Below are 16,982 nucleotides of genomic sequence, written 5' to 3'. Positions count from 1 at the left end.
TTACCTGAATACCATCACATGAGGTGAGGCTCAGATAATCATTCGAGTAATAGACTCGATTCTACAACGGTTAGACTCAGACAAGAGCTGCGCAATAGGGCCAAATCCAGCACTCTAAGATTATTCAACCCTAATCACATGTGACGTTACGTATTCACCTAATGTCTAATTCCCATCACTCAGATTCCCACGAAGCACAAAGCAAGCGGCATTCAGACAAAAGGGATCAATCTCAAGCAAGTCCATCCTCATAGAGAGAAGCTGAACTAGCATACAATGCTAAACTCATACTATCAGGCATAACCTAAACAGGCTATCCTACTGCCGACTACTCAATTCTAGCATGCAATTTTCATACACTGAAGCACATAAAGCAGGCACATAAGGCATCACCCTATATCCTTAGTCCTATTCTAGCATGTTGTTCTACTGAAACTGATAAACATAACATAAGCTTGTATGGGTACTTTGGGGAATACTTACTTGAGCTCGGCCGGTCGCGCACATCACACACTTCGTTCTTTCTTAAAACTCTTTACATAGCTTTTTAGAAAATATTTTCTTCTTTAAAATCTTTTAATCCATCAATTTGAGTTCAGACACCCCCCCCCCCCCGAAGGTGTGTCCGAATCCCTCAAACCAGGGCTCTGATACCAACTTGTAACGTCCCAAAAATACGAGCCAAAAATTTCATTTTTTTTAAAACATATACTTTGCAAAACATTAGAAATAAAACATTCACCGATCATATCATTTCATAAAAGGTGTTGCATGTATGGAAACCATTTTATAAAACATAATAATGTCAGAGTACAATCCCCAGGAAGATCTTATAGTGCGGAATACAAAGCATGTATGTGATGTGCCGCTACCGTGCCAGCTCATTCCCCTTCGAAGAAGAGGTACCTGAAACTAAAACTGAAAACAGTAAGCATAAAGCTTAGTGAGTTCCCCCATCATACCACATACCATACAATCACATAACATACATATATTGTCAGGCATATCTGGGTGCCCGACCTACCCCTTCGGTCCTCTCGACCGGATACAGACTAGTATATCTGGGAGCTGGCCTCCCCTTCGGTCCTCTCGATCGGATACTAACTAGCATATCTGGGTGCTGGTCTCCCCTTTGGTCCTCTCGACCGGATGCTGACTAGCATATCTGGGAGCTGGCCTCCCCTTCGGTCCTCTCAACAGGATACTGGGGACTATTTCACCCCTACTACTACCACATAACACATATATCACATAATCTATCTAGCATGGCTGGGCACGACCGCCCCTTCGGCCCTATCGACCGGTATGCTGGGGGAATATCTCCCCCTACTGTCACTAGCACATAACATCATATCATAGTAGCACAATAACATATCACAGGTAGTAGCAACCCTAGATGAATATCACAGAGACAAACATCTATCATACAATTCCTACTGGTGGGCCGGCATTGTGGCCGTATACCCACCGCTACTGGAAGGTAACTCACCTCAAAGTAGCTGCTGATCTGCGTGGGAACTGACTGTCTTCTGCTGCTGTTGCCCCGGAAATCCTCCGGCTATAATTCCCACAAGACACTCAGTCAAATACTGCTAACCGACCTCAGGGTAAAATGACCATTTATCCCTAACCAAGCTAAGAGTCAAAGTCAAAGTCAACTTCCAATTGACCCGACTCGCCGAGTTGGCTTGCTAACTCGCCGAGTCCCTATCCATTCGATTGACCATAATCCCGTCTTTAATCGTCGAGTTAGGCATTGACTCGATGAGTTTTCTTCTAACCGATGTCCCATAGTCCTTCATCCTACTCGCCGAGTTGTATGAACAACTCGTCGAGTTCATCTTCATCCGAAGAACATGCTATGCTGAGACTCGCCGAGCTGTATGAACAACTCGTCGAGTCTGTTCTTGAGGCAAGAAGATTGACTTGGACTCGCTGAGTCAGGGCATTGACTCGCATCACAGTATACCACAAAATCCTCAACGCCCTCAGGCAGGGCTAAGACTGGCGCCTCGCACAATCTCCGCCTCAAAATATCGAACGCTGCCTACTGCTCAGGCCCCCATCGAAAGACCACGGCTTTCCTAGTCAACCGTGTCAGGGGTACGGCTATCTTGGAGAAATCCTGAATGAATCTCTGATAGTAGCCTGCTAATCCTAGGAAACTCCGAATCTCGGATGGAGACTTCGGAACCTCCCATCACATCACGGCCTCCACCTTGACCGGGTCTACTAAAATCCCGTTCTGGTTGACAAGTTGCCCAAGAAACTGCACCTCGCGCAACCAAAACTCACATTTTGAGAACTTGGCATACACGCTCTCCCTCCTCAAGGTCTCCAAAACCTATCTCAGATGCTCCTCGTGCTCCTCCTGCGTCTTGGAATAAACCAAGATGTCATCAATGAAAACTATCACAAACCGATCCAACATCGGTCTACACACGCGGTTCATGAGGTCCATGAACGTGGCAGGAGCATTGGTGAGCCCAAACGGCATCACCACGAACTCATAATGACCATAACGCGTCCGAAACACGGTCTTCTGTACATCCTCCTCTCTGACCCTCATCTGATGATAACTTGAATGCAAATCGATCTTGGAGAACTAAGATGCTCCCTGTAACTGATCAAAGAGGTCATCAATCCTCGGGAGTGGGTAACGGTTCTTCACCGTTACCTTATTCAGCTCCCGGTAATCTATACACATCCGATGCGACCCGTCCTTCTTCTTCACAAACAGGATCGGGGCTCCCCAGGGTGAACTGCTCGGTCAAATAAATCCCTTGTCTAGCAGCTCCTGCGGCTGCGTAGACAACTCCTGCATCTCGGGAGGAGCCAACCGATAGGGTGCCTTGGCTATCGTAGCCGCACCAGGAACTAGGTCGATCCTGAACTCTACCTGACGCTCCGGAGGTATTCCAGGAAGCTCCTTCGGGAACACATCAGTGTAGTCTCGCACCACTGGAACCTCGCTCACTGTCGCCTTACCCTGTCTCGCACCACTACAACTCGCCGAGTCCAAGGCTAAAAATGCAAAACACTTAGATAAATTTCACATACCAGGAACCAGGTGCTACAAACAAATCTATGTTTTCTGAATCATCATCATTCATTATGTTTCAGGTCTCATATATCGGCTGCTGGATTTGCTAGAGCAAAAAAAAAACCGTTCCAATCAGTCCTGAAATTCACAATGGAGTGGAGGTTCTTCTGAAGATGTTGCCTATAAGTCTCTTCCTTTGTACTGTATCTCCTATCACCACAAATAAGAGGGACATTTTTGTCATTATAAAAAAATTATACACTTTCCCTCCTACAAATAGGAGGGGCATTTTCGTCATTATAGAAAAATTATACTACATAAACTTGTGTGAAGTTTTTTTATTTGTTTTATTTATTGCTTTGTTTGTATATTTAGATACAAATGGTCATCAAAAATTAAACCAAATGTTGAATATCATACCGCATTTAAACAAATAAATGCTATCAAGCATCAACCAAAAATATTAAAAAGTTGAGTTTTTTACTGGAGGATAAGGGGGCATGTAAACCATCTGTCGGGGTTGACCAAGAAGCATTTGCTTCCCATACTGAGTCATACAAATATATATATATATATATATATATATATATATATATATATATATATATATAGAGAGAGAGAGAGAGAGAGAGAGAGAGATCTAGGTTCAGGTGTTAAAACTAATTATTGTGTTATTGTATGCATAAATGTGGACCAATCAATATTTAAAAAATAAATAAATAATCAAACAAATAAATGAGGGTAATTTAGTAATTTGATAAATAATTTATACAAATACACTTCTATAATTATGGTAAATACTTTGACATACATTTATTCCTTTTTAAAACAATAAACAAATTGTATACTATCCCATTCATAACCCTAGCTCCAAAACAGAACAAAGATACGATCGCTGCTTCCCCCTGTTTGCTGCTTCCGATCAATAGCTGCTTCCAATCGGTGGTTCTGCTATTTTCGCGCGCACACACACAATCAACAGGTAAATAAAATGTGAATCTAATCCCTTTCCTCCATCAGAATGAAATCGCATTCACCATCAGGTAATCGCCTCTTTTTGTCGATTCAACTCGATTCCTATTTTCCACCTCTTTATTGAATTGTCGTTGTGAAGTTGTTGATATTTATTATTGAATGTGGTCAAACTTATCAGATGCCATTGTCTCCTCCTTCAAATGGTCATGTTTGGTTTTGTTATTGATAATTTGTGATTGTGCACCAAACTTGCACTCCATGTATTCGATGAAAAGCCAGACGAAGTAATTATATGTATGTGTCATTAGTGTTTGTGTTTTCACATAGTGATGCAATGTAATATGTGTGAGCTTCATTGTGAATGGAGTATATATATTTTCTGATTTTAATTCGTTATTCAGGGAGAAATAGTCAAAGAAGCCATGGAAAGTTCCTTATTAACATGATTCATGGTGATATTGATTTCGTCATCACCGCTAATTTGTTGTTCTTGGTCGTAATAATTCTCTTCAAATCTTCTGTGTATTACTCATTTTGTCTTGGTGTGTGCTAGTTGGGATGGAAAGTTCCTCATTAACAATCGTTGTTGGGAAATTGATTTTATTTGGGACTAATATACATATCAGAATGAGCAGTTTTTTGGCTGCATTTTATGAATTGATTCATATTACAATTTATGTTTTTTTTCCTTATGATTTAACACTTCATTTATGTGGACATTGGAGGATCTTGACAAGATTGAATTTTGAAAAGGTATCAAGTATGTTTTATGTAGATGATTCAATTGATGATATTGGTGAGATTTCAATTCTATTCGAATGGAATCACGAATTCCAATTATGTTGGAATGGAATCACAAATTCCAATTCTGTTGGAATCACAGAAGTTGATGCTTGAAGAACGGACCACAAAATTGAAACGGACCATATTATTCTTTTAGAATGTATTAGTCGTTGTTAGATTTTTGATGTTTTCTTTCCCGTTTTGAAAGTTTTTTAGTTTTATTCTTTAACAATAAATGTAATTCTTAACAATTGTTATCCGTATTCTATAAGAAATAATGTATTTTTTGTTTTTATTCTTCAATTTATTGTTCAAGAATTTGTTATTCTACAAGAAGTTTTTAAATTCATGATCAAGAAATAGGTTCAAAAATATTTTTATTATTTACGACTCAAGAATATTTTTACTTTTGAATATAGTCATAAACATATTTTGTCAGAATGTCCGATTTAAAAACCTTATAATTATTAAAATTCAGATTTTTAAAATTAATAGAATCTATGATCCCTTAAAATATGCAAATTTCCTTTATTAAGTTTGTATTAATTGACTAAAATACCCTTCTAGTTAAATTGAATGGTATTTTTCAATTATTTTTAATTCAATAATATGAGTTAATCACTTTCTTAAAATAAGTAAAATGATTGGCCCACATTTATGCATACAATAACACAATAATTAGTTTTAATATATATATATATATATATATATATATATATATATATATATATATATATATTCTTAAAATTAATTTACACAAAACTTTATAAAATAAATTATTTTACTTCAACTAACTATTAAGTAATAATAATACATGTGGGACGTTTGGATTGAAATATGGTTGTCGTGGTTGATACGATGTGGTATGGGGACCATACATAACAGGCTGTTGTGGAGAAAACACAAAAAGAATTATAATTTTTTTATTTTCATTAAAAAAAACTCAAACACAAAATTGTAAGAGTCAAAAAGAGATGGATCTGAAAGGCATTAAAGGTTGCATATGTGACACTAAAGGTGGGTAGTAGAAGGAAGGTTCGGGTGTAGGTGCTACTGGAGATGGAGGTGGGTAGTACAATTTTGGGTGTGTTCTTGAAACACAGGAGGGCAGTAGTGGTGGATATTTGTGTAATTTGTTGTCGATTCACCCAAATACTATCACCAACTCCACATCGTCCTATCACTATCTTACATGAAAACGGTGTCATTAGACATGGGGGAAATCATCGTCGGAGGTGTTGGCAGATTGGAACCGGTTGGTAGCTATATATTAGACTCCTTCGGCTAATTTTGAATTATTTTTAAAGCTATATTTTGAACAGGATTAGATTGATAAAGTTTGTTTAAAATTCATAACTCCTTTATACGATATCCGTTCTCGACTGTCTTTATATCGACAGATAGGTATGAATGAGATCTGCAACTCTCGTTTAGATTGTTTTTCCTAACAATCGACTGATTTCTATTTCGGTTTTTGTGCTAACATTGTTATGCTAAAATATTAGAAAAATCATAACTTCACCTTATGAAGTATGATTTGAGCGTTATCTACATGCACGCTCTCAGTTTAACGATTTATATGACTTTTGTCAAGATCTATTAGGCTAAAAATTAATTTATCAAAAATTCACTTTTTAAGATACGAGGAGTCGTGTCGGTTTAATGACGAAACTTCGAAGAAGCATAACTTATTCATACGAAGTCAGATTTTAGCGTTCTTCATATGTACGAAATCCTTGTCACATATAATACAAATTGGTTAAAATTATTCATCCTAAATAATCTCATATTTAAAATTCATTATTATTGCTTATAATAACTTATTTGCCTAGACCAAATTTGAGGGTGTTACACTCGTCCACTGCTAGGTGTACTGACAAACACCTATACGCCCCGAAGAGCCACAAAAAAAAACTTCCTAGATTCTCATCATACGATTTTCCTCGACCATGCCCCCACACCGCTATAAGTCACTACTAACACCGATGGGTGCCTTGTATATGCAAGTCGTACGTAATACAAGATCGGATAGACAAACAAATAAATGATTCTACCCTAAGCCCCCAACCAAACAATGAACATGAAGTAAGGATAAATTAGGCATTCTAAGGATATAGGATCCTAATCATGTACAACTTTAAAGAATACACTTAGCAACTAACAGTATCAGTCTAAACCTCACGCAATCTCTTAGGCTACAAGGCATCACAAATATCAGGCAATTCAAACATGCAATTCATGAAGGATCCTTAGCATACCCACTAGCATGCATTTCTAACAATTCCCATATTAGCAGATATATAACAAGTATGGATATTTCGGGAGATCACTTTCCTTTCAGATTCGGCTGACTGTACACATCACATCTTTTTTTCTCCTTTTAAAATCATTCTTTTAAAAAAAGGTTTGTAAAAATTCTCAAATCCTTAGTTTGAGTTTAGAATCACACAAGTGTTAATCCAAATCCCTCAAACCATGGATCTTATACCAACTTCTAACGTCCCAATAACCATAGTAAAATTTTTGAAATTTTAAAAGAAATAAAAGTCGAGTTCATAAAACCAAACAACACCAAAATATTTGTTTCACAACATAAATCCAAATCAGAGTATCACATCAAAACGTTTTTCCAAAACCACAAAGACAATTGGAAAGTGTGTGTAGTCACACCTTTGCTTTTCCCCGATCCTCAGAAGTACCTGAAACATTTAAATCCATAATTGTAAGCCAAAGCTTATTGAGTTCTCCAAAATACCCCACACAATAATACACATACAATGCATGCATAAAATGCGTGCGGGGGGTATCTTGCCCTTTAGGACACAGTTGGACCTCCCTCAACCCACCTATAATACGTCAACATATACATATACACAAAAAATACCAAACAAATAATCCCATGTAATTATAACAAATCTACCTGCCTAATAGTTCACTACAACATATCAACATCCTAACGTACAAAGAATCTATAATGTAGTACAAAGTATAGTGAGAAGACTCACCTCATAGTCGAGCAGAAAAATACCATAGCTTGTACAAAAGTAAAGGATGGTGCTACGAACCACTTAAACGTTAATTAGACGTTAAACATCAGTTTAACACCTAAAACCCTCAATTTGACCAAAAGTCAACCTGGTTAAAAAGTCAACGGTCAAAGTCAAAGATCATGTCACCGCGTCATGGCCAACTCTATGGTTGTGCCATGGTGGTTAGAAGACATAATACTCGCGATTGAGCTCGACACCGAGTTGTGGTCTACACATCACAACGTTGTGACCAAAGCCCCAAACAGCTTAATGGGTTAAGCACTTAACCCTTAACATCCAGAGCTCAAAATCTCATATATGATTCTTTTAAAAGTCTTAATGGATAAAGTTTCCAACTTTATCCCTTATTACATGACATCCCAATAAGTCAAGATCTAAAACCTTAAGTCCAAAAACCTCATAAAAGGTCATAACTTGTGCATGGACTCAAAGCAAACCCCATTTCTTCATTAACAAAGGTCCAGATGCTAAATATATCACATGGAAGTTTTGTAGTTCATCAAACTCGAAGGACATAAAGGTTTTGGGACCAAAACAACATAAAATAGACCCAACACACAAGATACTCATATTGTTGGAATAGTGTCTAAGGCTGCAACTATATTAGGCAAGTAATTGACCCGGTTGTGCATGGTCCTTTTGGGTTGCCTTCACCATAGCAACTTGATAGGATGATTTATTAAGAGAGAGTAAATATTATTAGTATATTATGAGAATAATATAAAGAATAATATATTGTTATTTGATTAATATAAGTCATAGAATTAATTGGAATTAATTTGCTGACTTAAAGAGATTAATTAAATAAGAGGGTATAAACTGTCAATTGTTTGATAGTTAAACTTTAGACTGTAAATCCATATAGATATGGATTAGATGGATTCTAGAAGCTAAAGGATAGCTTGAATCGTCCATTGCTTATCTAAGGAATGGATTTGGATAGCCTTAAGAGAAGATTATCCAATTAGGGTTTAGGTTGTAACCCTTAAGGAGTCTACAAGTATAAATAGACCCTATGGCAAAGGGAAATCGGTACTTCATCTAAAGTAAGAGAACCCTGGCCGATTTCCTCCCCTCTCCTCTCTCCCAAATCATCCTCCTTGCTATTTGGTGTTTGTAAGCCATTAGAAGAGTGACAATTGTGACTCTAGAAGCTCCAAGACAACAAGATCAACAAGGGATTCAAAGGTATGATTCTAGATCTGTTTCAATATTGTTATTACACCTAAATAGTCATTAGAAGTCTTGGATTCAAAGCATGTTTAATTAGAAAGCCTAGATCCAAGCATTAGGGTTTTGCATGCGCACATAGGAAAGTTCTTATGGCTAAAACCCATCACATATATCCAAAGGTTAAACCCAATAAAGCATGGAACTTTGTGGCTTAAAAAGGTCCAGAAAGTGAATGAAGGTTGACTTCTTCAAGGATCAATCTCCCACAATCAATGTTGCAAGCAACGACACCAAATCAACCTAAAAGCACCAAAAATAGATGAGAGGAGAGAGGAGATGCTCAAAATTATGAAATGGAGGCTAAGGTTTGCTCCCAATGAGCTCTTGATGTGATGGAGACCAAAAAAATGACCTAAAACACGAGGTAGAGACTTTAAATATAGAAAAAACTACTTTTATGGGCTTGGGTTGCACAGCTCACCACCCTGTGGTGAACTTCTCACCACGTTGTGGTTATGGGATTCCACAACTTTCTATTCTACCTTCAATCTGTCATAACTTCTTCGTTCCAAACCTGTTTTTAGTGATCTTTATATGCACGCGAAGGTATTAACGAGCCACATAATCCTATCTAACTAATTCAACTTAATTCATACCGAACTTAGCTCATTAGTACATACAAAGGATCCAAAATATCACTTTTTCCTAATTTACCATTTTAGCTCCAAAGCACAATTCAAGGGCTTAAAATGCATAACCAACATTATCAACATATATTAAGATCTAAACTTTGTTCCGTTGAATCCCAAGACCTTTACTCGATCAAATTATGGTCCGTTATCCCGAAATCAGAAACTTTTCGAAACTGGATGTTACATCTACGTTGGACTCTTAACAATCCACTCTCCATCAAAGATCTACTGGTGTTTCAAAGTACTATAAGGGTATGTTTCTTTATTCATCTGATGTTGTTATTCGTTGAAATTGATTTGGTTGAACATGGGTCCGTCTTTTGGCTTATGAGTTTATTCGTGTTCCGCATTTGTGGCATTTTAGATCCCTCATAACCCAACATATAATCCATATCATTAATATATTCTAATCTCCTAATCTGGATTTTTAGGATGTTACATAATGAAGCATACATATCGAATATTAGGTAACACATTTCAAATATCTAGGCTTCAACATTAAAATATCAATCTTTTATATGATACATGTGAAAGCTTACATATAAACATGTGAAGGATTTCAAGTGAAAGGTAATCTAAAATTTCCAAGTCATATGATAGTGTAGGACCACACTAATATCAATCCCAATCAATTTATGTATACATATGATCATGAGTGAAACTCAAAATGTATTAAAAACATTTCTAAACATTGAACGTTGTGTTCATCTCAAAAACTGTTTTTTCTCAAAATCTCTTACAAACATTAAGTGGGGATTTAAAATACGTCCCACTTCAAAAAAAAAAAAAAAAACCTTTAAAATATTTGTATGATATGAATTTAAGAAGCAATGCGTCATTCTTAGGATAAAATTTCATTCCCTAGAGAAGATAGTCGACGCCTGTTTTTTCGAAACTGATTCACACCTTAATTCCTCGAAAATAACACTTAAAAACAAAAAACGAAATGTGGGTTGACAAACGGTTGACAAAACCATATCATGTCTTGCCTAAAAGGTAACATGGTTGTGTCACTTAAGAATATAATAGTGTATTTATTGACATGCTCTTGTCGTGCTAATGACCAAGGACTAGTCTAGTAAGGGCGTAAGGCTGAAGGTAGGTCCCATGACCTACCTAAAATTTCAATTTAATTTAAAATATATATAGAAAAAAAAATAAGAATTATCTTGTAAAAAGTCAAGGACATGCCTTGAAGTTTTTAGAAAATATCTTGGAAAAAATCATTTCAGACTTAGAAAAAATAAGTTTCTAAAGACAACATTTATTTTAAAGTATAGGATGGAGAACAAATTAATAATTCTCACTCTCAAAATATTAATAAATAAATAAACTACTCTAATAGAAAGAAGCCCACAGTCCATGACTTCCTCATGTATATTTAAGTTTTATAAATCCAAAAAAAGTAGATAAAAGAAATCTAAAGGTGAAAACTAAAAAAATCCTAATCTCCTTATGTGTTTTTAAGTTTTATAAATCCAGAAAAAGTAGATAAAAGAAATCTAAAGGTGAAAATTAAAAAATGTTAATAGTACTTTTCTTGTTTCTGTTTGCCCCTTTAAAATTGACGTCAAACACTGCCAAATACTCCCAATCTATGTGCCTTTATGTATGACCGGCCTCTCGCCGAGGGCGAGTTTACTAGGCTGGAGGGAGTGGTGCTACCGAAACCGCACTCCCTCCCCCGCCACATAAGCGTCATGTCACTTTTTACCACTCAAGTGTGGTTTCTTGCCATATGAAGGGTGTGGTACCACACTTTTCATTTCTTTTATTTTTTTGTTTTTTTTAAGTATTTTAATTTAATAAATCTTTCCTTTTTTAACTATTTTAATTTAATATAACTTCTATTTTAATAAAAAAAAAACATAATTTTTCATTATTTGAAAATTAAAAAAAACAATACATTGCGTTACTTAAAAAAAAAAAAAAAAAAAAAAAAAACACACACACACACACACATGAAGGACATTTTTGAGAGAGTGGTGATTTTTTAAAAAAAAAATAAAAGATAGAGGAGATTGTGTTGTGAAAAAAATTTAAGTTGATATGTATATATATAGGAAAGAAAAAACAAAAAAAATGTTCAACGGCTCAATCTTTCCTCAACCAATCAAAATGCACGGCTTTGGAGGACCGCACTGCGGCCAAGACCGCACCAAACCGCGGTCTGGGGACGGTATTCCCGTCCTATGTGGCACAAAATGCGGTATTGGACCGCACCCACACCCAGCAGCCTTAAACCTCAATGAGGATCTCCTCTTGTCTATGAGGTTTTGCTTTATATCCATTATTGTCTTTTACATATTCATCTTATTTGTTCTTGCTTGGTTGCTTTCTAATTATAATTTGTGGTACAGGGGAAAAGTAGCCTCTATAAAATTGCTATGACAGATATGGTCTGAGTCTATTGTCAAATGTAGAACTGTAAAAGCAAAACCTTTTGTCCTTTTATGTTGTGTGCTCACTTTAGTGGTATTCATATTTTAGTATTGTAAACATTTTTAATTGCTCGAAATTAATTTAAAATAATAAAATTTTTTACATACTTTTATTTATATATACTCAATGACCAAAAAAAAGTGACCATATAAAAATAAGAAGACTAAACTGTAAAATTGGCCATTGTGGTTCCGCAAAAACTATAGATATGGTTCAAAAGGTTTCCGACTTACATGTAAGATCCAAAATCAGGAATTTCCTATGGTTTTGATCCTAAAAAAATTAAAATGACTATTTTGTCTTTATTATTTCTTATTTACATTTTCTTTATTAACTTTTATATTTTAATAATTATAAAAAATAATAGAAAAAAGAAAATCATACCTTACACCCTACGCCCCCATACCTTCCCCTTCTTTATCCCTCTATCTCTTTGACTTTCTTCGTCTACCTACTCTTCTTCGTCCTCTACCTGCAAATCCGACCACCATTTATTCTCATAAATTCTATGTGTATGTGTGTGTTTGCTTCACAAATACTGCTCTCTTTGAACAAAGATTCATGCCTAAAAAGCTTTCAAATGTTTGTTTCTTTAAAGATCTATTCCAAATATCGTTGTAACAACCCAAAAACCCGGTAAATTTTTTTATTTTTAATAATAGAAATTTAATAATAATATGTTCCCAAAAATTCATTACATCATATTGTATCAAATATCTGAGTATCAAAACAGATAAATGCAGAAAGTGTTGGAGAGTGAATGTTGCACCATCAAGTCGGGCTCTTCCCTTTTGTACCGCAAGTACCTGAAACACCCAAATAAACTGTAAGAAAAAACTTAGTAAGTTTCCAAAAATATCACACTACATACAACCACATAATACTACGCAACAAATATAGTTGCCATGAGCTACCCCCATAGTCTTAAGTGTCAAGGACTCCCCCTGGTCTTAACCTGGAAAACTACGGGCTACCCCTGTGATTTGATATCCAAGTATCATGAGCTCCCCCTATGGTCTTAACCTGGAATGTCACGGGCTACCCCCGTGGTCTTATATCCAAGTGTCATGGGCTACCCCCATGGTCTTCAGACAAACAGACAAACACATAAAAACTATCCATCTTCTTTGTCAAATGATAGGCCGACATTGGTGCCTTTGACCCATTGATATAGTGAGAGAACTCACCTCAGACTGTTGATAAAATATTGCTCAGCTGTTGGTCCAGTAATCTCACACTAAATAAACACGATTTATCCTAATTAGAATTGAATCATGAATCCAAGACATATGCCCAATTCCTAAGTCCAAACTCCTCTAATAAGGCCCAAAAGTCTTCCCTCCGATAATGGGCCTAACATCCAAGACCCAAATCAATAGTAGGCCACAAGGCCCAAAAAGGCCCATTCATGCCATCAATGACCCAATAATAAGTTCAGAGGCCCACTACACTAGAAGATACATGCCTAAGACTAATTAGGGCCCAAATGGCTCAAAAATCCGCCGGAGGCCCAAAGTCTACTGGGAGCGTACGCCCAGCGTACCTCTTCAATATACCTAGCGTACTAATTTCATGGGTTATACGTGTATCGTACAACCTAGTACGCCCAGCATACAAGCTGCTTTGCACCAAAATCTGTTAAGTGCTTAATGCAGAAGACATCTTGTCAAAATCCCAGATCTTGGTTATTTTAAAGGTCCTAAAGCATAAAGTTGGCAACTTTATACCCTTGCTTGCCATATGTGAACCCAACATCCCATTTTATCCATTAAGACTCTTCCTAAGATCTTAACTTATGCTTGGAGCCATAGTAGTCATCAAGTTAGCATTTTTATGCTTTAACCAAGCCAAAGAACATCAGATCTAACCTTTGGAATTGCTCAAACTCACAAGAGAGAATTTGGGGACTCAAAAGTGGACTTCTACAAAACCCGTTAATCAACTAACAAAAAGGATTAGCAGGATGTAAGTTTTTTACCTTCAAAAGCTCTTCAAGATGCTCTAGATGCAGGATCCACAAGGTCTTCCCATGTTCATGGCTTGAACACCACCTTCTCCTTCTTGCAAACCCACTAAAATGGCCACCAAAATCACCTTTAGGCTCAAAAATCACACTCTCTTGCAAATATAGGGTTTAAGGACGAAAAGAGGAAATGGAGGTTGTTTAGGGTTTGGTCCAAATGACATAAGTGTGTTTAAATAGGGTCCTTTCCCTAAAGTAAGGGTTTTGGTCTTAAGCCACATACTCCCTGCGTACGTGGTGCCTGCTCGCGTCCAATCCTCCCTGGTACGCTAAGTGTACGCATATGTACGCCTAACGTATGTAGAGACCCTTTATGCAAAAGAAGTTTTATTCTAAGGGTGGAAAAAGTAAATACCTGCATCCTAACCATTACAATCGTATTTTCTAAGAAAACACCAATACTCGATTCAGTCCGATACAACCCCATAGCTCTTTCGGTAAAAAGGGTAGAGTATCCGAACAACCCTAAATCACAGGTAGTTCAGGCGAAGACCCACTATGAATATCCACACTGCAAAACTAAATTCTATAGTTACATGAAACACACGATTAAATCCCACATTCACTAAATCGTATCAATCGTTCCTAAGGAAGACAATCTATATCATCTTTGAGATTAGAATGTGCTTGGAGATTCACAAATCAAACTTGCCCAACAAACCCACCACTTCAGCAACTTCAATCAACAATTTCAATCAAAATAACACCAGTCTGAATAAGAACTGAATAAGAACAGGGACGTCTAGATATTCCTTCTATTTTATTCGGCATCCCTAAATCCATGATTGCATATTCCATCTCCCTTTCTCCTTGAATTGAATGGTTGTGGAAGGAAAAAATTTACATCTATTTGGTTAAAATAATCTAATAAACATGTCTTTGGAGGGGGAAGACGAGCTATTCACTCCATGTGCTCGATCGAATGCTTCAAAGAGAAGTAGCTCCTGCTGTTAAAATATTTGTCTTGTAACAAACAGACCAACCAGATTAATCCCAAAGAACAAAACGGAGAATCGAGCGATATGATCGATGTTAGTTTGCAGGATCCAAATAAAGAAGAAGATGCGATGCGGAAGCATTGATTTGGGGTTCTTGAAGATGAAGTTGTATTTAGGTTAGTTTAGAAAAAGAGAAAAGAACCATTGGGTGGGGTAGGCCCAACTCTTTATTATAAAAAAAATTTATTTAATAAAGTGTTAAAATAAATACGAATATATATATATATATATATATATATATATATATATATATATATATATATATATATATATATATATATATATATATATATATATATATATATATATAAGTTAAAAGAGCAAAACCGTCATTTCAAGTCTATCATGGACCAAATTTACGAGAAATTCCTGATTTTTGGACCAAATTCACGAGAAACTCTTGATTTTGGACCTTTCATGCAAGTTAAAAACTTTTTTGACCTCGTCTACAGTTTTTTTCAAACCACAAGGACCAATTTTGCAATTTTGCAGTTTTGTGGTATAAGAATATAAGATTGAGATTTAACCAAACATAATATATTGATATCCTATAAATCATAATCATAAGATATACTTTTTATTAATCGTGACTTGATAAATTGACTAATAATCAACCAGTTTCTCAATGCATCAGACGATCTTTTTCTATTTAATTGCAATTGTTTTTTGGATTTTTTAATTGGTGCCTGATCGATTTTTACCGGTTGAGTTGGCCGGTCCATTTTTTAAGGCATACAACCCGAATCTATCTTAAAATAAGTATTATTGATTTTTTTATATTTTTGTTGGTGTCACTTAATTAAGAAATCATATAGTTTTCTTTTATAGATTCAGCTAATAAGAAAAGATAGACATGGTCGTATCACTTCTAAAGTATCTTGCTCTTTTTAAATATATTTTTTTCAAATGACCTATCATGTCAAAGATAACACGCTCATGTTAGGAGGTGTTTGGGATTGCTTTTAAAACAACTTTTTTCTTTTAATTTTTCCAAAAAGTTAAAAAAATGGCTAAAAAATGTTTGGGTAATACAAAAGATCTTTTAAAATAATTTTTTGTATAGGAAGAAAAGTTAGTGTTTCAAACTCATAAAATCCTATTTTTTTGTGACTTTTGGGCTTCTTAACATGAAAAGATGACTTTTACCCTAAAAATAAATACAAATACATTTTAAAGTCTATTTTTTAGAAAAAATCACTAGCCAAAAAGTAATTTTTGTAAAATGAATTTTAATATCAAAAAGTAATCTAAAGACCACCTAAATCCTTTCCAAATTTTTGCTCCACTTTTGCCTTATTTTTTCTATTCACTCTTTTTTCCAAACCTTTGTGCACCATCTTGCTTCAAATTCTCAACTCTTAAGTTTCATTCGTGCCCTCCGCACCTGCCATTAAATATAAATAATTTGCAAAAAGTAGCTCATAACAACATTTAAAGTATAATCACGGAAATATGATACAATGCACGATTATAAAGCAAATATGTACAAAGAAAGGTGGAAAATAATAAAACATGATAAAAATTAGCATGAAATGCAACCTATCAATTCTTTGATTTACATCAACTTTATGCTCTATGAGATACAGCTAGTTTTTCACTTTTAACGTTTTTAATTTTCACTTTTACACTGATTTTATGTTCTTTGTAATACAATTTTAAACGTATTGTTAAATTTTTGATTACTTTGTGAACAGTTAGACGAAGATATATTTTCCATGCTTTAAATAGGTAATTTTTTGATTTTGATAGAATCTTCCGATATAAGATTACGATATTGTAAAATAGAAAACATTATAAATAAAA

General features: G+C 35.5%; 1 long non-coding RNA gene across 1 annotated transcript; it reads right to left on the bottom strand.

Moving 5' to 3' along the window:
- Positions 1–12,788: 12,788 nt before the first annotated feature.
- LOC122197285 (uncharacterized) lies at positions 12,789–15,300 on the bottom strand. The gene is made up of 2 exons (XR_006190269.1): positions 14,137–15,300; positions 12,789–12,964 (listed from the first exon to the last, which is right to left on the bottom strand). It is a non-coding gene; the product is annotated as an uncharacterized LOC122197285 (long non-coding RNA).
- Between the last annotated feature and the right edge of the window lie 1,682 nt (positions 15,301–16,982).

The sequence above is a fragment of the Lactuca sativa genome, chromosome 4, assembly GCF_002870075.4.
Source record: "Lactuca sativa cultivar Salinas chromosome 4, Lsat_Salinas_v11, whole genome shotgun sequence".
Taxonomy (NCBI): Eukaryota; Viridiplantae; Streptophyta; class Magnoliopsida; order Asterales; family Asteraceae; genus Lactuca; species Lactuca sativa.
The sequence above is the reverse complement of the archived record's forward strand: the minus strand, read 5'-3'. Positions and strand labels throughout refer to the sequence as shown.